Source organism: Pteropus alecto, unplaced genomic scaffold (assembly GCF_000325575.1).
Source record: "Pteropus alecto unplaced genomic scaffold, ASM32557v1 scaffold146, whole genome shotgun sequence".
Taxonomy (NCBI): Eukaryota; Metazoa; Chordata; class Mammalia; order Chiroptera; family Pteropodidae; genus Pteropus; species Pteropus alecto.
The window spans coordinates 6,228,628-6,252,025 of NW_006442107.1; the positions used below are offsets into that span (position 1 = coordinate 6,228,628).

The window sequence follows — 23,398 nt, forward strand, 5'->3', positions numbered from 1 at the left end:
AAAAGAGAATTGTTTTTTCTGTAGAGAATGAAGTTTATATTCTGGAATAAAGCCTTTTCTTAAAGCTGAAATATCTGAGAAATATACTCAAATAAATGAAATTAATATTAGCCACATACATTTTTGAAAGCAGAAGCCACTGGATCTTTTCAAACTATGTAATATAACAATGGGTTGAAAAGTAAATTTATTAAAATGACCATAAAAGTCTTGTTTCTTCTGTAAATAAATTATCATGTGTGGGCAGCACAAATGAATCCAGGCTGTTTTGCCTTTTAAGAAAACATGACAACATCTATGTCTTTCAATATGACACATCAATCAAAGATTACCTTTCATTTCAAGTTCCTCAAATTTAAGTGTTTATTGAGATTTATGACTTCTGCTGCTTAAAAAAGCAACCAGTATTGCAGTAAAAACCACTTAAGTATGCCCAAATCAATCACAAATGCTGGCATTAAACATAAAGGGTACACATAAATAATTAGCTTATTGTGTGTATGTCCACACAATGTGGCCATAAAGAATGAAAAGATTCTTTGTATACTAATATGGAGGAATTTTCAATAATGTTAAATGAACAAAAAGGTACATTATACCATTTGTGGAAATAAAGAACAAAATTATATTTATATATGAGTTTGTCTGTAGATGCATAGATGTTGGGAGAATACTTAAGAAAATGGTATCACCAGCTGCCCTAGCAATGAAACAGAGTGAATGAGGAACAGGAGTCAAGGACTTTTTACTATATCTTGTATTTACCTTTTGAATTTTGAATCACATACAAGTATTAACTATTTAAAAATCCACTCAACATAAAGGTCTACTGAAAAGTCTTATGCAGAAAAAGAAGTTTTGCTTCTTCTGCTCATGACACTAACCACTATCCAGGCCAAATTTGGTCAGTGAATTACTAGAATTTCCCCCTAGAGTGGAATTTTGTTATAATTCATAAAACACAGAAAAAAAGTCACAGGGAGTAGAAATAGACACTCTGACAAAACTCCCTGAAGAAGAAAATGATGTACCCTAAACACAAGAGAAAAAGATGTCATATGTACAGATTAATCTTCTCCAAACAGTATTTACTGCCTATAATGTTCTTGGTCAGGAGTGAGGCAAAGTGGACATTTCTGGTAGAGGTAGTCAAAAGCAGATGGCAGTAGAAAATGATAAAATTATCAAATGGGAGTTGCATCTTATAAATGGGATGAAAGGCTCTCAACCCTCTAACATTCACAGAGAATTTACAATGAAATACTTAATATACAAAATATAGCATTTATCCTATTAGGACAGTATTTTCCCCAAGCTGTTTTCCCACCAATTTAAAGGTTATCTTCCTCTATATGGATATCACAGTTCATCCCCTTCTCATCTCTCTAGAACCTTACTTACATTATTGATTATTCCTTAGCATTCATCAACAATTCACACTTAACTGGACCATACATTCATCCATTTATTACTCCATTTATTTGTTGTTTTTTTAATTCTCCTTCTGCCTAACATCTCAACTTTCCATTTCCCCCTCAAGGTATTCTTTTCTTCCAAAGCCAGCCTTACTAAGATAGTTGTCTAAATACCCTGTCTCTATTTCCTTACCTCTCACACTTCCTCTCTAACCCAGTCCCATCTGATATCTGCTTCTATCAAACCAGTAGAAGAGTTCTTATCAGGGTCTTTAAAGACCCCCATACCTCTAAATCTTACTAGACACAGTCTGACCCTCATCTTAATGTCTAAGCAGCATTGTATGCCAAATCACTCCCTCTCCTCCTTAAACTAATATCTTTCTTTGGATCCCAGGTTTCCTATTCTTACTTATGCCTACTTTGTAGGTTTAACTTCCTCTACCAAATTTCAGGAGTTGGTTCTAGGGCTAGGTCCTTTACAACCCACCAAAGTAACTTCTTCTACACCCACAGTTTTCAATACTATCCCTATATTAGTAATTTTGTTACTCCATCTCAGACCTCCCACTCCAATAGCCATCTGACATTTCTTTAGATTTCACAAGTACACCAATCTCTTCATGTCCAAAACCAAATTAGTCATCTCTGAAATACCCTACTCTGCTCCCTCCCTAGCTTTCCCGAAGCTCAGTAAATAGCACCACTATTATCTCAGTTGCTCATGCTAAAAATCTGAGGGTTATCTTTGACAATGCCTTCCCCTTTACTCATGGCATCCCATCATTCACTAATTCCTATCAATCCTACCTTAGATTTCTAGCCTGTCCACTATTCCTCATTTCCATTGTCAACTCTAAACACAACCTCTGTCATTTTATTTTTCAATGGAATGACTGACAATCGTCTCCTGTCTATCATATTCAGTCTTGCTACCAAAATGTACTCCATACGCTAAACAGACATACCTTAGAATCAAAGATATACTAAGCTGAAAGAAAGGAAAAAGATATACTATGCAAAGAGCAACTATAGAAGAAGTGAAATGTCTTTATCAACAACATCAGACAATCTCACTAGATACAAAGAGGGACACTTAATAATATAAAGGTTGATATATCAAGAAAATATAAAAATTATACAGGTATATGCACACATAAAAATATATACACGTAAAAGGCTTAGAATACATAAAGCAAAAACTAACAGAATGGAAAGAACAGAGATAATCCAACACTAATAGATTTAAATCCCTCATTCTAAATGGATTAAACAAGAGAAAATCAGCAAGAATATAGAAGACCTGAACATTATTAACCAACTCAACCATACAAATTATATACAGAACACTCCACTCTTTGGGTAGTTACTAACATATGCAATCAGATACTGGATTACTCCAATCAAGATGTGAACTACAAGAGAATAAGAAAAATCATCAGAGAAATAATCAGCTTTAGTTTGAACTAGATAATGCTCAAAGGAACACAGGTCTTAAAGAAAAGAAATACAGAAATACAGATTTGGACATTATTGGTGTAAGCAGAAGTGGTAGGTGAATATATCAGTTCATCCAGGGAGAAAGCACAGAGTAAACAGAGAATAGACTTTAATAGACTTTAAACTAAAAAAACAAAAAATGTGATCCAGCTGCTTTAGCGTATAAACTGGTAGGTAAGAAATTACCCTTGGAGGGGAAAAAAAAGATATAAATTTATCCATAAAACACACACAAATTAGAAAGTCTTCCTTCTTGCAATATAGTCTTAGATGTTTAACAACTTCCTATAGACTTAGAATTGTGAGAAAGGACCATGATTAATAGGGTCTTATATAAGACCAACCACACAGGAAACCCTCCTGAAGGTTTTGACATGGCACATATAAAATCATTAAGCATTGAATGTTAAGACCATCTTTTACAACTTTCAATTTTACACCTTGTGAGCAACAACCATTATTAACCATCCTTTAACACCACTATACTGACACAAAAAGGAATGAATAAACTGAAACTGTATTGTCTTTCCCGATGTGACAAATGCAATGTGAAGTCATTTGCTGTTACAAGTTTACCGTTGCTACAGGCACTTTTCCGTTGAAACCACAAGCTGACACAAGCACAGCCCATTAAATGAAACTGCTTCTAGGCAAGATAATGCTCTATAGTCATGTAAAATGGGGCATTCTAATTGCTAGCACTCCTGCATCTGTTTATTTCATATCACCATTCGGAACTGTAAGAAATACAAGTAGCTAATGCCTTAAATACAATGTATATGAACCAGTTAACTTACACTAATTTTTCACATGTTCAAGCCATAGTATTAAATAATTCATGAATTCCAACTTTGCTCTCTTGCACAAAATATTCTGAACTATTTATGGCTTTATATTTAGACAAAAAAGTAACTTTAAAGAGGGTCAATGTTTTACTGACAAAACTATAGTAGAGGCTATATTTTCCCATCTCAGAAATTTAAGTTTAAAAAAGAAATCTTAACAATTGATCCTGTCTATTCCCTTGCAATGCAGGATGGTCCTATAGGACACCTTCTGTTTTATCTAATCTAGTGTCAAATACCAAGTGATAGGGTTTATATCAACCTCTCTTGAGAGAACATTGTTTCAAATAGAATTTATGACATAGTTTTTCCAAGATTTAGTCTACTATAGTCCTTCATTTTATTTAAAATTGATACTAAAAATTGTTTTTATCTGCAAACAACATATGTATCCAACATAAAAACAGTCCATAAGAAACCCACTAAAGATCAACCTTTCATGTGAGTCTGCTCTTATTTTCAGTATTTAAATTCTTTACCTACTCAGCCCCCCGCACCAAGAAAATCTATACCTACAAATTTTCAAAAGGAATAGTAAGTAGGTATCAGACCACTATAAAACAAACTTGGGTACTGAGCTCTCTGCTTTTCAAATCAAAATAGATTCTGTCCTCTAAGTTTTATTCTTTTTTAAGAAACACTTGACTGAAACATCACCATAGAGAACTGTACACATCATAACTGTGCAACTTCATGGATTTTTTTTTAATGAACATATCCCTGTAATGAGCAAACTGATACAAAACATTCCCCTAATCCCAAAGCCTTTGTGTGACCTATTCTTATAAATAAATGGATTGGAAGACTCATTATTGCTGATATGCCAATTCTTCCCAATTTGATCCATAGATTCAACATAGTCCCAAACAAAATCCCAGCAAGCTATTCTGTACATACTGACACACAGATCCTAAAGTTTATATGGAAAAGCAAAAGACTCAGAATAGTCAATACAATACTGAAGGTCGGAGGACTGACACTACCCAACTTCCAGATTTACTATAAAGCTACAGTAACCAAGACAGTATAATATGAGGCAAAGAACAGACAGATACATAGATCAACTGAACTAAATACAGAGAGCCCAGAAATAGACCCATACAGTCAATTGACCTCTGATAAAAAAGCAAAAGCTATTCAATGGAGAAAAAGTCTCAACAATGATGCTAAAACAACTGAACATCCATGAAAAAAACTTAATCTAGACACAGACCTTAACATCTTTTATAAAAATTAACCTGAAGTGGATTATAGACATAAATATAAAATAAAAACTATAAAACTTCTAAGTGAAAAAATGAGAAAATTTAGCTGAACTTAGGTTTGGCAATAAGTTTCATATACAACACCAAAAGCATAATCCACAATGGAAAAAAATAAGTAAACTTTATTAAAATTAAAAACTTCTGTCAAGACACTGTCAAGAGACTGAAAAATTTAAAAAGTATGTCCAAGTCTCATCTTTAAAAACAAAAACAAAAACAAAAAGCACCCGTCTTTCTTGCTCTACTTTTATTTCAACTGCCAAACTAAGAACTATCAGCATTTCTAATTCCTTATCCACTGCTTAACCCAATGAAATCCAGTTTCTGTTCCCATTATTCCACCTAAAGTTTTGCTAAAACTACCACCAAATCCAAATCCAAAAGACTTTACACTTCTCACCTCTCGGCAGTATCAGATACTGTTAATCACCACCCCCAATTCTTGAAAAGACCCTTCCTTGGACTTCTATACCATTACGCTCTTCTGGTTTTTGCCTCCTTCTTCTCCAATTCGACCTACTTATATCTTCTTTGTTGACTCATTCTTCTCATCTCTTTAAATTTATTTCTTCATGGCGTAGTCCTAGACCCTCTTTTCTCTTATTTTACTTCTAGGTGATATCATCCACATCCCTAGCTCCCAAATTCATAACCTCTATCCCAAAAGACTCTTCCAAAGATCTCCAAACCCAGATGATCAACTGTCTACTTGGCATTTTGTTTGGATTATCTCAAAGATACTGCAAATTTAAGATGAAAAAAAAGCCAACTCTGTCCTTCCCCTGGCAAGTGATGTGCAATTAATTTGGTATCATTACCAAACCCAAAAGCATACCCCCAAATCCTATTCCATCACCAAGTCCTATCAATTTGGCCATGCAAATATCCTTCAGATCTTTTTTGGTTCTCTACTGCCTAGTCCATGCTGCCATGACCAACTGCCTGGACCATATTAATAACATTAGTGATCTCCCCACATCAACTCCTGATCACTACAATTGCAACCAAAACTGTTTTTGTTTAAAAGTGAAAATCTGATCCTTTTGTACCTCTGGTTAACTCTTCAAAATACGAAAACTATTTTTAAAAGAAAGACTGGGACAGAAGATATTTTAATTCAGCTAATTACGTATCAAATACCTATCGTGTCAGACTACATGCTAGGTTTGGGATTACAAAAATGAATAAATCACGGTACTCATACTTGAGTACATTCAAGAGCAAATATCTGTTGGAAACCTACTATTTGTGTACCTCAAGGTAAAGACAGTAAGCAGCTCACACAAATGAAAAGTACTATTGGAAAGGTATAAAGAACCCTAGGCATTCATGAGATCAGAACCAGAAAAAAAGGTGTCTACATGAAGAGGATAATAATTTAACTGGGCTTTTAGAGGTAAGCGTGATTTCAATAAATAAAAACAAGAGTAAAAAGGGCTACTCTACAAAATCTCAGAGCTGTACTCCACTGTGAGAGACATAACAGAAATAAAAATAAATAAGAAAGGTCACTGGACTCAAAACCCAAGAGATTTCCAAGTTTCACTTGAGATCACTTAAGGATGATTAGATTTTAGATGAGAGGTCTATTTTAACAGAGACAAAAATCCTTCAGAAACAAAACTGCAGTCAGTCAGTTTTCATTAATGTCACCCTCAGCACTAATACACATGGTAGTAGCACTTATACAATACAGTGGTAGCCATGAGATATGGTGACCCAACATCTTTCAAATATGAAAACAATTAAAAGTTCATAAATGAAAACACCAGTCCTAGGGTAGAAAAGAAAGAGAATTTGAAGTGTTACATGTTCACAAATTATTGAAGTTCTCTAAGCCTGTTTCCTTAGTTGTGAAACTCCGATCCTTGGTAAGATGAAGAGTTAACACATTTAAAGCACCTAGTACATAATGAGCGCAGTCAAATATCAAGAAACAGTATTTTTTTTTAAACTTTATATTCTCTCTTCCTCCTCTTCACTTCAAGTCCATCACAGAATTAACAAGTCTGTTCTCTACAGCCAAAGTCATCTGGATTCATTCATGCATTCAACACACATTTACTGAGTACCTAGTGTCAGTTAACTATGCGAGGCGCTGAAAAATATAATATACCTTCCCTAAGAAAACTTACAGTACAAAGAGACAATTGAATAATCACTCAAATAAATATAAAATGTAATACTGTGGTGAATCCAGTAGAGAGAAGGTATGGTGGCACCATGAAAGGAGAAAAAGAAGAGAAATGTAACGTAGCCAAGGAGATCTAGGAAGGCTTTCCTGAGGAGCAAATAGGAACCCACCGATTTAAACAGAGTAGGGAAACAGATTCAAGCTGACCTGCACTTCAAAAAGACCAGTCAGGATGCATAGTGGAGATGGGTGGAAAAGAAGACAATATTAAATGACAGTAAAACGATTAGAAGGTGAGGCAAAAAAATTTACAAGATCTCTGGACTGATAGTAGTGGCAACAAAGATATGGAAGAATCTGAGAGAACACAGTTATATGAGGGGTGCAAAAGGAAGGTATCAATTTGGGCAGAGAATCTATTGTTAAATACTGTAATAATGGATAGGTACTAGGCATTTATCAAAACCCACAGAACTGTTATTCTGCATTATTCAACATAGTATTTGTTTTTCAACACAAAATGTAAACTTGGACTTTAATAATGTAGCCTATTAGCTCCTCAATTGTAACAAATATACCAACTAATTCAAGATATTAATAATGGGGGAAATTGATGGGGGGGGCATACAGGAACTCTACTTTCTGCTCAATTGTTTTGCAAACCTGAAACTGCTCTAAAAAATAAAGTCTATTATTATTATTATTTTATTACTATTATTATTATTAATTTAATGCTGAAGAAATCTATTAGCTTGGAGCCACTGGGGGGCCAACTCTGCCTTCTTGAGAGGAAAGCCTGGCTGGAAATAAAGCCTACAATGAAAAGCAGTACAGAGCCAGTACACAAAGAGAAGGAAAAAGTACCCAAATGGTATCAAATGAGTTCCTACAACCAACTAGGCCAGAGGCCGGTTGCACATTGGACTTATCATAGTTAAATGAACCTATTAAATCTCATTTTTGCTTTTTAAAAACTGCATGTGAAGGTACTATATGTATATATATACACACATATATATATCTATATACTGTATGTATATATATATCTATATCTATATATATATCTATATACACATACACTCACATGTTACAGTCATCTTCTACATAAGCATTTTCACAGGAGCTAGGGTCACAGCATACAGAAAACCACTGCAGTTAATGGCTCTACTTGCAGACTTCATGGAAAAGGCAACATGAAAACAATCTGTATTACTTTGGCCTTTGTTTCTCAGCATTGGAAAACAAGGCCTTCAAGCTGAGCTGCTGGTGCCACTGCTCAATTTTAAACACAGCATAAACATTCAACCATGAATTATCCAAGACCTCAATGTTTTCAGAAAGTTTCAAGGGATATTTTAAAAAGCAAAAAGATACAGGCAATTTAATTTGGGAAAAAACCCACTAAAAGAATGCTTCAGTCACTAGTGATTTTTTCTTAAATTAATGTTTTATTACATATTCGTAGGATTTTTTAAAAGCTGTAATTTAAAAAGAAACACAGAATAAGTGGTCTAACCACACTGACAACTATCTAAACAATTCTATTTAGGTTTTCAGAGCATTTTACTTATTTTTATTAATTATTGCTCATAGTTAACCTGAAATGTATAACCCTCATTTCTAAGAAAAGAATATGTAGGTCAATGGCCAAGATATATTTAGATAGATTTAGACAGATATATTTAGAACGGTTTCTGAATTTCCAACCTGCTTCTTAACCTAAGACTATATCATGATACACAAGTAACCTCCTCTAACCAAAATAAAGTTCTGAACATCCAAATCTTTACAAAAGTTCATTTAGATTATACAGTTAAAAATATGGTTTTAATACTGACTCCTTTAAAATAAGTTTTCCCAATGTATTTGAAGTTTGATATTTAAAATTTGGTTTTGCCCACAAATATACAAGAATAAATCTTTTGTACAAATCAAGGCATGTTTACATTTTACACTTATATTTTACACTTAAGTAAACAGAACTGCTCCTTTGATAATATTCCCTAAAAACAAAACATCCATTGTTTTGATTCATTTTATAGAAACCACACAACTATTTATTTATCTTTATATTGGAATAAAACGGTACAGTTTTCCAGACTGTGCTTACTCTAAATTATGCCCAAGGCACACCAAATGGTTAATCAATAAAAGTAAAAACTATGCCAATAAAGAGAGAAGGATTATTAAGCAAGAGAGTTGCAGTTTAAATAGCTTCACAACAGTCTAGTATAAACATATTTTTTCAAGTTATTTTTTAAATAGGTTTAGCTTCAAAATCCAAAAATTGTTATCTGGCTTACAGTTTAAATATTCAACAATACATGTTTACCACTGCATCTGTGCATCGAAAATGAGGCACTCTCCTAGCACTAAAAATCAAAGCAACTAGATTGTTTCTAAACTGTTGTAAAAACACTTCTTATATGAATGGGACTTTAAAAAAAGAAAGAAACTACCAACAGGAATGTAGCTAACATTAGAGGTTTCTGCACCCAAAACAGTTATGATATAAAACAGATTATAGCCTGCATCTACTGCTAACTCATTTTTTAAAAAGTAGTGGTAAGTAAAGCAGAAGTAACTTCTCTAATAATTGAAACCAAGGTTAAAAAAACAAAATCCATGGAAATCACTTGTGGATCTTTAAAAACATTCTCTTCAGCTCTTTGTCAAACTTTGGCTACACCATCTTGAATACTAAAAAAAGTAAAGTTAAGGTGTCCTAAAGTTTTATTTGGTTTTGTTTTTTAAATATAAACAAGAACAAGAGACAGAGACCAAGAGACAAATTGTAACTCATGAAGGTAAAACAAGAATGAAGCAGGGCTTTCAAATAATATCGTGTGCCTACTTCCTGCTGGTGTGGGCAACTGTCACAGTGACTCTACAAGTGTTAGACAAGCTGGATATGAGAACATTGTGACAATCTACTGTTGAGGGAGTATCACAATACTAGTAATCTGCCAAAAAAATGAGTGCCTAACAATATCTGATTTTTCTGACTGTGGCACACAAATACACTATTGTAAGAGGATGATTTTTAAAGCAAACACGCGAACACATACACACACACACACATACCACCACCACCACCACCACCCACCCCCCAACAATGACTGAGAAAATTTAAACCCAAGAAATTAAGAGTTAACCTTATACATGGGGGAGGAGGGAAATAGCACATTATGAGGAAAACCATTAAAAAGAAACAAGTTATTTGTGTAAATGTTTTCACTCACCCTTCCCCAGCCCCATTATATTATAATCTCCTTTGAAAACAGGGATTATATTAATCATCTTTAGTTCACTCACAGTTTCTAATACATAATATTTAATATTTGTTGAATTGATGAACTGAATCATTTTTAAAAATAAGCAAGACTACTAATGAAATACCTTTTTGCTTAAAAATTAGTATTACTGACTTGTATATAAAAATATATTCCACTACAAAAATCAACATGATTTCTGATAGAGTAACACTCCTTTTATCTTTCCATATAAAAACATGACAAAACTGACAAAACTGCTAATAGCTTAGTAAAGCTGTTTCCTTACATTTAGAATACTGTATTAAAATGACTGTGTATTTACGAATAAAAGATGCAAAAACCAAACACTATAAAACTGAAGAGGTAGAGAGCAGTATCTTACTAAAAAACAAAATGAAGCCCCCTCTCTCCAGACTTAAGGGTCCAGGAAGAGGTTTCATTAAATCTATAATAGTGATGTTCCCAAATCTTTCGAAATAGAAAAATTAACCTCTTTTCTCTAATTTTAACATATAAACACTAGCTTAATTTAATAATAGCAGCACTCTTAAATAAGCACCAATATTGCAAAATAAATTTTGCTTTCGAAAGACATCTTTCCATTATGTGTCAGCTTTGGGGTTAGTTTTTCCAATCAATGAGAAGCTGCAGCATGGATAATACAGACAGTGCAGGAACCAATGATCAGGAATGAAGTAAAAAACACCTACAGAATTACAATATAGTGGAAATGGCCCTCTTCTCCACAGCAACTCTTCCCTTCCCCTCACTTAGCTCTCAGAAAGAAGAGGTTGAAGAAGCTATACACAAGATACAGTATAAAAGACTCAGAACTAGGAACGATGAAAGGCCCTCAGAGTGAGAAATTATCAGTAATAAATTAATGGAGCTAGGTAAAAAGCATCAACAGCTGCTAACATCACAGAGAAGCAAACATTGTGTGCCTCCTAATGCAAGTATTCAGTATCATCTATAAAGCAGTTTTACCCTTCAAAGGAAAAAAAAAGGATGTGTGTGTGTGTGTGTGTGTGTGTGTATGAAAGAGAGAGTGTGCATGCGAGCGCACGCGAGCGAGAAAACCTCATATAAACTGAATCTGATCAAGCCTCTAAACCTAATTCCAATTAACAAGAAACCCAGTGGACACAGGAACATGTTTACTACCACCACAGGAATGTAACTAGCAAATTCAAACTGTGGGAAAACTCTTGTGTCTTCAACAAATAATTTGCCAGGGAAAAGAAATGGCGGAGGGGGAGGGAGGGACCTATAGATTACAAAACAATGCACAGACCTTATTTGACTCTTGACCTGAATAACTGCACAAACACATGTGTGAGATAATAGAGAAATCTGAACACTGAATATCATAATATTTAAAAATTATTGCTAATTCTTTTTCAGTGTGATAATAGTTATCGGTGGCGGAGGGGAGGGTCCTTCAAGTCTAAGAAACTCGAGTTGCTAAAAGGTTGGAATACAAAAAGGGAACACTAAAAATTAATGTCAGCTGTAATGATTTGTCCTACCCAGAACTGAAATATAAATTGGGAGATTGCAACCACGGGAAGAGAGCAGCTTTACTAGCTTGTTAGCCAACCATTTCTCCACTGATATAAGCTCTATATATAGGCCAAGAGTGATAATGGCTGCTCAAATCACTTCACGTGGCAGATACTACCTTGACAGACATGTATCTGGCCTAGTACCAGGACTCTGAATAAACTAGCATCAAGAAACAAGCCAAGGAAGTTACTAAATGCAAAGAATGCACAGTGGCTAATGAGAGACCCTCTAAGTCAGGGGTCCCCAACCCTTGGGCCACAGACCGGTACCGGTCCGTGGCCTGTTAGGAACAAGGCTGCATAGCAGGAGGTGAGTGGCAGGCGAGCCAGCAAAGCTTCATCTGTATTTGCAGCCGCTTCCCAGCGCTAGCATCACCACCTCAGCTCCAACTCAGATCATCAGGCATTAGTCTCCTAGGAGCACTGGTCCCTGGTGCCAAAAAAGTTGGGCACCATTGCTCTACGTACGCAAAAGCATCATCAGTATAAATAAAAAATAATTTAAAACATAGGTTCTAGATTTCCAAGATTTCTGCTCTGGCCATTTTCTATTTTCTATCTCCCTCAGAAGACAGTACACATAAAGATGGGTTACCACATTCTGGGACTTGAGGTCCCCAAGATAAACGTTGCCAAAAAACCTACTCACTATACATGCCCTCAGGCTCATAGCAAAGTGGATTGTAGTGGAGAAAAATAATGAGAAACCTTTGGTGATGAGTAAACTACACTTCTATGCTAGGTTAAAACTAAGGCAGACAGGATACTGCTTAAAATCTTAACCACATGAGGATTTTGTTCTTAATACAGAAAGGAAAACAGTCTGTTTTCCTAGAGTTTTAGTCCACGCCCAACTTCCCTCTTCCCAACAATACCTTTCTCTAATTATAAGGCACATAACAAAATGCTGACTCTGGATATCATAAAGTTATTTTTTTTAAACCAGACAACTCAGTAAAAAATAACTTCTACAGATTCCTTTGGTAAGTATCTTGTTTCACTAATGTTAAGCTTGCTAATGAAAACTTTAATTTCTAGATTACCTAAACACAATCCTAGTTTATCCACATTCATGGGAATGGTTGCATAAATTTAACAGATTTAATTTTGTTCCTCTTTGTATGACAATCAGAACTAATTTATTAATACATGGTCTTGAATTCCAGGCAGAGTAAAAAGTATTTCGTAAATGAACTGGCAGTACAAAAAGAAAACTGAAGACTTCAATTACTTTCTTTTAAACTTAAAAGACCCATTTAAGAAAAAATGCTATTTTCTAATACCTTATTTTAAATGACTTTATAAAGGAAAATGACTAACTCCACACTACAGCTGTTTTGTTATACAGTACTTTTTTCTCCTACTGCCTACTTCTCTACATTTTAGAGCAGGAAAGAAACTTAGAAATCAGCTGGTTCACACATTTGAGTTCCCTGGGCTGAAATGGTTTCTTTTATCTTTGTACCCACCTCCACCTAGCACCAAAATGCTCGGTAAATGGGTTTAGTATTTAACCAGGTATAAATACCCCCACATACAATTAAAAATAAGTTATGCACATAGATTTCTACTTTTGATTTATCTTAACTAGGAAATACTCTCCCAGGTAGTTTAAAAATTCAATGAAGTCAAGTTAATAACAAAATTTACACCATCTGTCTATTGGCAGTTAAGTGACAGAATTTGAGCAAAGAGGAATGAGACTCCTATTTTGAATAAAGATATGAAAGAGACTAGAAACAAAACTTAAAAGAAACACTAAATCAAAGCCGAAATCCTAAATAAGACAACCATCAAATCTGAGTCATACTGGTTATTTTACAATATTTTTAAATCACATTTACTATTACCAGCTGCTACTAATATGTAATGATAAATATGTATAATACATATAACACACATTTCCTCCCTCGCAGTTCAGGAATATAGTAGAGAATAAAACAAGTGAAATGCTTTTTAGTTTCATCCTGCTCCTTTCTTTTACCACAAGGACCTGAAGGCTGAGTGTGAAAACTGACTGAACATCAATCTCACTTCTGCTGAGAGAAGCTGCCTACACAGAAGCAGAAAACATTTCCCTTAAGTTTAATCACGAGTCCTGAAAGAGTAAGGAAAGTAGGTACAATAAAGATAAAGGCTAAGGATTTAGAAGAGTTTCATGACAACAGTTAAATTTAAATTTAAGACTGGAATCTGACAACTAAAGGAGAGTATTAAATTACTTTAGTCAAGAATCAACCCAAAATAAAGAAAACCAATAAATTTTCTAATCACTGAACTGAAGGCTAAAGAAAAATCTTTCAAAAGGAATGTCTATCTCATCTTTTATATTCCACCTGAGTTTTTCCCCCCTAAAAGAAAAAACAACTCATTAGCAGACTAGGGTACTATACCTTCACAACTTGGCCCTACCCTTCATCAACCCTACTTATCCCTCTGTAAACTCAAGGCACTGGTCACACTTACCCATTCGAGATCACTGATACTCATGACTTGATTTAGGCTGTTCCCTAACCCGAATGCCCACGTGGAAATCCACCCCAAACCTCAGGTTTCAATGTGTAAGTTCCTTTAGCATCAGGACCTTGTCAGCCTTATTCTCTACTATAGCTCTAGCAACTAGAGCAATACTGGCACACAGTAAGCGATCAACAAATTAGTGTCGTAAGAATAAAGAGGTTCCAACTGAATGTTTTGTCTGTCTGCTCTAAAGTTTTCTCAATAGCTCTTCTCCCTACAAAGCAGTCTCAAAGCTTTTTACTGTTATTAATGTCTATTTCACTTTTACTCTATAATTACAGCTACCCAAGAAACTTTATTTGGCCCCAAACTCTTTCCTTAAATAATAGAGAATACTGAAATCGTTATGGTTCAAATGAAAACAAATCATAGTACATTTTTCATCTTTTACAGGTTTTCTTAAGTCCTGTCAATTCAGTAAACATGTCTCTAGTTACATACAGGAAAATTAGAAAGGTCTAAGATGACTTACCAAAGTTAAAATGTAGGCTTTGAGTCTCTAGCATATATCAGTTCCAAACTTAAAAAAAAAAAAAAAAATCCTGATTACCCATATATCAAGTCTATTCAGGCACATGTCATAACAAACTCATAAGACTGAAGAGCCAACAAAACAATCCCTTGAATAATGACTATGCAAGCTCCTAGAAGTTACTAGTAATATAATAAGGAAACTTAAGATACCAATGTCACTTATGAAAATAGAAACCTTTGAAGGACATACATTGAACACTCAGCTCTAATAAAACTGCATTAAATTAGAATCTAAAATTAAATCTATCTATAACATATGGGTCTTGCATAAATGATGAAGAATATAAAACAAAGTATTATGACATTTGCTCTTTCACAAATGCACTTGGGTAATATAAACTGAATTAGTAAGGTCTACATTGTGAACTTAATATGGAGCTAACAATGGAAAAAGTTTCTAGCTCCAAAATCCAGTTTTTTCATTTTCCACACACACAAAAAAAGATGTCAGAAAAATTGTTTTCCATTAAGAAATCATATTTACGTGATATAATTTTATATATAATTACCTTAAAGTTTGTACTTTAGATATAATTTCAGATATAATTTAGATATAATATAAAGTTATACTTTTAGATATAATTATCTTAAAGTTTGTCCCTGCCTTTCATATTGTATACACTTATTTTGAAGTTTACGTCTCTAATACCTTAACGTTATGAAAAAGATATGAAGTTTTAAGATTAAAAATGGTACTGAAAAGTACCCTGAAGGAACGAACCTGACTTAGAAATATCTAAAAATGTTATTTCTCATTTAATGAAACAGCATGAAATTTCATTAAGACTTTTTAAATTAGCATGCAGGTTATCACATTAAATTCCATCTTAGTTTCCTGAATTCTAATTTAATTCCTAATTTTATATTTACTGAGCATAAAACACTCAACTAGGCATTGTTTTAGCCAGATTACTCGGCCAAAATATTACTCCCTACTGAAAAATGGTTAGCTTTGTGACTCCTCAGGACATCAGGTAATGACTATTAATTGCAGGCCTCTAAAAACGCTTGTTAAAACAAAAGGCAATGCTCTTATTGGAGGAATCCAGATTGCCAGGATCAGCAAAACTACATTAGAAAGTTAATAGCCTCCATCCTTAAACAATCCCAGGAGAAAAAAAAGAGTGATTCAAACTGTTAACATGTGCCCAACGACACCACACAATAGCCTAATAGCAAAACTGCCAGATGTATTTGTAATCGAGAGATCCAACCTTGAAAAAGCAACATCAGTGGGATTTTCATCCTACTGAAGGATTCAGAAAGCAAAAACTCAGGCAAGAAACGAAAAGCACATCCAACGATAAACTGCTCAAGCGGTTCATCCGAGAGAACAAGTACAGACATTCACTCCTTCAACCTGTGAGCATCTATTCTGTGACACCGGAGAGGACAATTTAAAAGGCAGAATGAATGACATGCGGTTCTGTTAGGGGCAACTGCTTCAACACCACACTTAAGTCGGTGCCATAAGAAATAAAGTACGAAGTGCTACCAAGGGTAAGAGAGCTCTGGAAAGGCAGTGGTCTTTACCTTGAGGCTCGTCAATTTATTTACTCTCCCGTTTCTAAATAAAGTTGACAAACTCGCCAGAAAAGGTCAATTTTTGGAAACTGACGCATCCTTCTCATTGGCCAAAGGCGTATGCCGACTGCAAGCAGTGGAAGCGCTGAGAGGCAGGCGGCGCCAAGCCTGAGAAAGCCTTTTCTCAGTCTCCTCTTAGGCCACCGCAGCCGCGGCGCTAGGGCGGCCGCCTTGGGCTCTCAGAAGTAGAGGCAGGTGTCGGCACCAGACCCCGGCCGGCGGAGCTGCCAGAGTTGGCAGAGCTGCCGCCGCCGCCGCTTCCTCAGCGGGCCGGGGCACTGGAAAGTTGCGTGAAGGCAACTCCAGGGCCGCAAAGCCGCTCCCCCGCGCGGCCCACGGGCTGCGGCACCTCCAGCCTCCTCTCAACCCTGGGAAAAGGGACCTGCCTCGCCCGGGCCCCAGCGATCCGGGGAACGGGAGGGGGAGGTCCGCCCGCCGACTCTGCCGGGAGGACAAGAGGGTCATCAGCGGGCGGGCGACCAATCCTTCCCGTTAGCCCCCGACCCGGGCCGCACCTCCCGCCAAGTCCGGGTGCGAACACCCGGCGCCCGCCAGCCGGGCCCGTCACGACCCCAGCACCCGGACGCCGCAGAGCCCTCAACCGCGGCCCGCACCCCTCCGGCTCAACCCGACCCCTCCCCGAGCAGCAGCCGGGTCCCGCGGCTCGACTCGTAGTCAGGCCAAGGCCCTGCGCCCCTTCCCGCCTCACCTGCGCTCCGCGGCGACTCTGCACCTCCTCGCCCGCTCCGTGCGCCCCGTCGGGGCAAGGACCGAACCCCCGGCCGGGGCTCTCCCGGCCGCGGTGACTCGGGACGCGACGGTCACCGCCGCCTTCTCCTCCTCAGCACAAGCCCCGGAGGCGAGCAGAGAGTCGCGGTCAGAGCCCCGCCGTGACTAAAAGGAATCTCGCCGCCTCCGCAGCCTCCACCACCAAATCCCTTCACTCGTCCGCGCCGCCCGGAGAAAATGTCACCAGAGGCCGTTCCGCTCGGCGCCTCACTTCCGCCCGGAACCACAGAGCTCGCGCCTGGCAGCTAGAGCGGCCGCTGCGGCAGTAGCCTGTGCGGACTGGAGAGGGAGACCGACGAAAAGCCAGACAGCGCCGTCTGGCGGAGGGAACCCTTGCTCCTCCCGCTCCAGAGCGCCGGGCGCCGGGGCACCAACCGGCTTCCCCGCGCTCCCTCCATCTGATCAGGCAGCTGCGTTCCAGAAATATCTTTCAAGGAGGGTTAGAAAGCCAGTCAATGCAAGCCAAGGACAATGCCCTAAGAAAAAGACGGCGCTCCCTTTTCCGTGCGCTGCCCAGTACTTACCCCTCCTGAAGGCTTCCTGAATGAAGCTCGTGGTGTCTGAATGCTTGAGTCACTCCAGCAGGGAGTCCGCACCCTTCTCTCCCCACTTTTTCGCGGATGCCCACCGCCGAGCTTGGGGAAACTCGGCCGTTCTCTTCTCATGCAGTGGTATCAACATCCCGTTCAAGTTTCTGGGTGGGAACCTTGCAGGCCTCGCAAATAGACCGCCACCTGCTGGTGAGACATGGTCCGCTCCGCCCCTACGCTCCTTGCAGACGCTCCAAATTCCACCTCTGCAGAGTCACTCTTCTGATTTGCGGTTCACCCTGGGAAGGGTGACGCACCGGCGCACTCTGTGAGTTTTCGAGGCTCTTCCTTGAGGTCTGGGATCGGAGGAAACGTGCTGGACGCGGGACCCGGAGGGAAGGTGAGGTGGGCACAAGCCATCTGGCGGATACAGGGCTTCTGAGGTGGAAGAAGAGGTGCTAAGAACAAATCACACTACTCGAGATCTGGCCAAGAGGCTGCACTCCCTAAAAGCAGGGTTTTGAGACATGAAGAAATAAAGACTTGAGGAAAAAAAATGTAAAAGGTCATTACCTTTTCAGGAGCCATGCTGGGACCTGGGGTGAGGCTCCCCAAGAGAAGATTCTGAAGATAACAGCGCTGAACCCACTCACTCCTTTATTTTTTTCAGTCTCCTCTTTAGATCAGGCCCTTCAGCTTCCCCCAGTTCACTCATTTATGCTGAATGCCTACAAGCGTGGGAGTTTTCCAACTTTGACCGAATGAATAGATAGATAAAATAATTTTCTAATAATAGCTTACTTTCATTGAATGCCTGCTATATGTCAGGTACTGTACTATGCATTTAAATGGCTTCATTCATTTAATCCCCACAATAAACCTACAAGGTTGGTGGTATTACTAGCCCCAGGTGACAAAAGTGAAAAGGGAGGCACGGAGTGGTAAAGTGACCTGCCTGCCCCAGTCACACATCAGTCAGTGGCAAAACTGGACTCCCACACAGATAGCCCCAACTACTACCACCAACTGCCGCCTTGAAAGTAACTGAGAACATTCTGTGTACCAAATAAACATTTTGTCTATATAGGTTATTTCACTCATCCATTCATATGTTTTTTTCCCTGGTACTTTAGTCTCAAGGAATTTGAGAGCTTGTGGGGTAGTGACAGAAGCCCAGACTCTTTTAGGAGAAAAAGAAAAAAGAAACTAACTATTGAGATTACAGCTGTCAGTCTTGGAATGAATGAATGAATGTGGACTAATACATTCAGCGTTAAAACAAATCCTCGACAGTCTTATCTGACCAATGCTGTGGAGATACTGAAGTAGGACCCTGACTACCGAGGTACCATCTTGGCTCCTTCTCTATAACAGCAAATAAATTCCCTACAGTGAATGAACTGTGCATATTTTTGGAGCCTGGGGCATTTGATATCCTAATTACTATTATCCCTATTACTACCATATTTAGATTGCCAAATAGGGCAATTGCTTTCTTCACCTTCTGTAGGAGAATGAAGAGCCGGGGAGTTGATTCTATTGCTGCCTTGGTTTTGTCTCCTAGAATCTCCTATGCATCACATATTCTGCTCTCCCAGCTCCTGAAATCCCATCTCCGTAAAACCAGTCCAGCCCGGACCCCATCCATATCACCACCACCTCTGTCACTTCCCTTCATCCTGTTGTCTCTACAGAAATTTCTGTCAAAATTCCTGTGCTTACTTAGAATCTTCAACTGAGCAGTTACTATGAAAATGGCTAATGATGCCAAGGTCAAGGAAAGAATTTCAGAAAATGAAGGAGTGATAATCCCCCAGAATGCAAAATCAGGGGCATATCTGTTGCTTGAAAGAGAAGCCTCACTTCACAACCAGTTTTTGTAGGACTTGTGAGGAACACAGCGACAGGAAATCCATCCACAAAGGATGCAGTGCCCTAACTGGGACTGCACCTGAATAGTGATGTGTAATTTATCAAGGAAATCTAGTGAACTTTTTTTTTTCACAAAAGTTACATTGTAATGTAGATTAACATGAAATGTTTTATAACAAAAAACTTCAAAAAAAAAAAAAAGATTCTTCTGCTCACAGACACTGTCCTACAAACATGTCCACCCCTTGGCCTCTCTACAGTGTCATTACTAAATCATATCAGTGGTTCTCCTCTCAATTTCTGTCATAATAATGTAGGGAGGAGGCAAGAGAACTAAAATCTTAAATGAAGCTATATTCAGAGACTGCAATATGCGGATCAGCTCTGCAGCCAGACCAAGAGGAAACCTGTAGAACAAAGGAAGATTTCTGGTAGGATTACTAACTAACCATTTCCTCACACTGTGAAGGGAAAACAGAGAAACAGAGTCTTTAAGTCATGCCCTACACAAAATAAAATCATTTGTTCCCTATGGCTAAAATCGTGGAGAACCTATGAATTAAAGGCTGGGAATGGCCAACAGGCCTTTCACACCACACATATTCTTACCTTTTCATGCTACATACTCTTACCCTTTAAACTATAGTCTTTAAACTATAACTCACAGAAACTAAGAATGATACATAAACTAGATTCTCCAAACACTTGGGGACCCTCTCAGTGCCTTTACTCTGTCTCTCTCACTGTCCCTGTCTTTCTTTATTGTCTCTGTCCCTCTGAATCTCTCTTAGGCTCTCTCACTCTCTGCCTCTGAGAGGAGGCCACACTCTATGGAGTGTTACCCCTTCTCTAATCCTTTTGACTAACTTCGGTGGGGATTTGAAGTCTTTCTGGCACTCAGCAAAGAACCCTTTTTTCTCCCAGTGCTGCCCCCCCACAACTTGGAGAATTTGCCTTCTCCTGCAACAATAAGCCCTAGAGGTTGAGGCCAAAGCCAAGCCCGTCAGCATCGTTGTTTGCACCTGATGCACAGCCTGGAATGGGGCTGGGCCTGCAGCAGGTACATGTTAGAAATGCTGACCCGAGCAGTAGCATCAGAATGTGGCCGCCCTTGCTTTGACTATTCTGTAGTCTGTTCCCTCCTGATGGATCAGGTTACTTCTGCCATTTGCCCCTATAAGATGGACCTATTATTAGATTCAGTTTTTAGATGAAGAAAATTGAGGATATGAGGGGCAGGACTTTCATCTCTGGGCCACCCCTTCTTTTCCTTCTCAGATTGCTGAGAGCTGGGCTACCCCTCCCCCAGCATCACCAGCATCCACTAGATCTCCCAGCGCCTGCTACAAGGCAGTTGAAAAGGGGGTAGGAGTGGGAATGAACCTCTGCACTGTGGTGGCCCTGTAACCACAGACAAAGTCACCACTGCCGTAGTTAACATTACCTGCTCTGCTCAGAGCATTATTCCACAGACCTTAATTACATCTTCCATATGGAAGGTATTCTAAAGCATTCCAAGTAACAGAAGGTGGCAAAGGCTCTGGAGTCCTACAGGTCTGAACTTGGATCTGTTTTTGCCTTAGTTTTATAACCCCACCAAGCCTCAGCGTCCTCACTCGTCAACCACAGATGACCCCCGATACTACCTTGCAGGAACTCGTTAGGGGTGAGGGTGAAATAAGTCGTGTGTGTAAAGCTCTCAGCACAATTCTTTTCTGATGGTGACACTCCAGGCCAGCACCTCCAACAGGCACAGAGTCGCACTGGGTAAGTGCTGTGGCATTACCATCTCAACAAACTCATTTTTCCAGAGCAACAAGTTCATGTGGAACCAGAATGGAACAGAGCAGAAGGCTGTCATGAACGTGGAGCCACGTGGTAGCCGAGGGTGACAGGGAGGGGTGTCTCCTTCAGCTCCCTCTATTCTCTGTGATGGATAATCTGAGCTCCAAGTCTTGGGCTCCAAGTCTCTCTTTCCAATCAGGTGATCCCTCTGACACTCCTTCAATAGGTAAAGTCTGCAACTTCTAATAAAAACCGGAAATAAAAGCAAAGGGCAATTTAAAAATTTTCAACATGTATGTATGGGTCTTTCATTTTTCAATAAAAAAGAATAGCTCTGTATGACACAGCATCCAACCCTGTGGAACCTCCAGGGTGGGAGGGGCCAGGGCTCCTCTGACACCCCATCGAAATGAGCACACCCACTGCCCATCACGGCACTGTTTGTTCCCTTCACGGCATTTGCCCTCCTAGGTACCTGTTGTGCGTGTTCCTTCTCATCCATCTGACACAACAGACCATATGACAGGGGCTGGACCGTGTTGTTCTCAGCAGGCACTCAGTACACGGATGTGAATGCAGGAAGTCCATCTAAGCATCTAGCTGAGAAGACACAGAAACCCGAAAGAATGTCAAAACAAGGAAGTGGTGCCAGGTGCCAAGTAGGTGAGAGGCTGGGAGGAGGGCAATGGAGGACTGTCTCAGGGAGAACCTGGAGACTGACCGACCTTTGTTAAAAAGGAAGAAGAGCATGAGTGCCTGGAGGACAGAGATCATGCCACCCTTCCACATTCCCCCCTACCCTTGGCGTCCTGCACAAGGCCTGGCAGATAGGACACATCCAATAATATTTGTGACTGAAGGAACAAGTGTGCAGTGAAACTGACCTGGAGAAAAGGGAAAAGCAGAAAGAGGTGGAAAAGCCCCTGGGATGTTTGGAGGCTGACTACCCAAGGTCAAGGCTGCACGTGGGGACGCGCAGAGGGGCTGCACGTGAGCGTAAAGTCTGGACTTTCTGTTTTAAGTACTAATGGGGAAGCAGGGGATGTTCTCACTTTGAGTTCTACTGAGTGTTGTGGTCAAGACCAGCAGAACGCCTTCCCTTCCAGCCCACTGGCAACTGGGAGAGAGAGGAGAGCATTGGCCTCAGGCTGACCACACCAGGAGGCAGGTGGAGCCCTGGAAGGGGAAAGGGCTAAAACTGACCTTTGAAAGAGAGGAAAAGCGTTAAAAGGGAAGGGGCTGCAGCCCTAGAGAGCTTCCTTGGGGGTGGCAGGTAGGACACATTCCAAAGTCACACTGTGATTTGGAAGAAAAGACTTAGGGACTTATAGGGCTTCAGAGCAACCGAAACACCAGCTTTATGAAGAACGTCCCCGTCCTCCACCTTACCCTCTTCGGCTCTGAAAACCGATAAGTGAGTAAGAACAACACCAGGAGATCTGTGGTATAATTTAATATGTATATTTGTCCTCAGTTCTGGCACAGAGCTCCCCAAACCCTTATCATTATCTGAGCAATAGAAGTGCCTTTTGTTATTCTTAAGAAAACCCTTTTAACTCTACCCAAGTTTATGCTAGTGAGGTGACTCTTGGTGGCCCCTAGGTAACCTCCAGGTGGGGCTGATCGCCAGAGGAACTAACATCAAGATGAGAAGGTTGGAGCTTTCATTCCCACCTCCGCCTCTGGGAAGAGGAGAGGGGCTATATATTGAGCTCAGTCACCCATGGCCAAGGATTTCATTAATCATGCCTACATAATGAAACCTCAATAAAACCCCTAAATAAT

General features: G+C 39.2%; 1 protein-coding gene across 6 annotated transcripts in view; it reads right to left on the minus strand.

Moving 5' to 3' along the window:
- The window catches only part of CUNH18orf25 (chromosome unknown C18orf25 homolog), a 62,771-nt gene extending 44,610 nt beyond the window's left edge, over positions 1-18,161 (minus strand). The window contains exons 1-2 of one of the 6 annotated variants that reach the window (XM_015595742.2): positions 17,951-18,161; positions 14,992-15,039 (exon numbers count right to left, since the gene is read on the minus strand). The gene's annotated coding sequence lies outside the window, so the exon portion shown is untranslated. Of the gene's footprint in view, positions 1-14,991; positions 15,040-17,346; positions 17,653-17,950 lie in introns of those variants that run through there. The other 5 variants (XM_006919936.3, XM_006919933.3, XM_015595743.2 and 2 more) reach the window with 5 other exon arrangements.
- Positions 18,162-23,398: the final 5,237 nt, after the last annotated feature.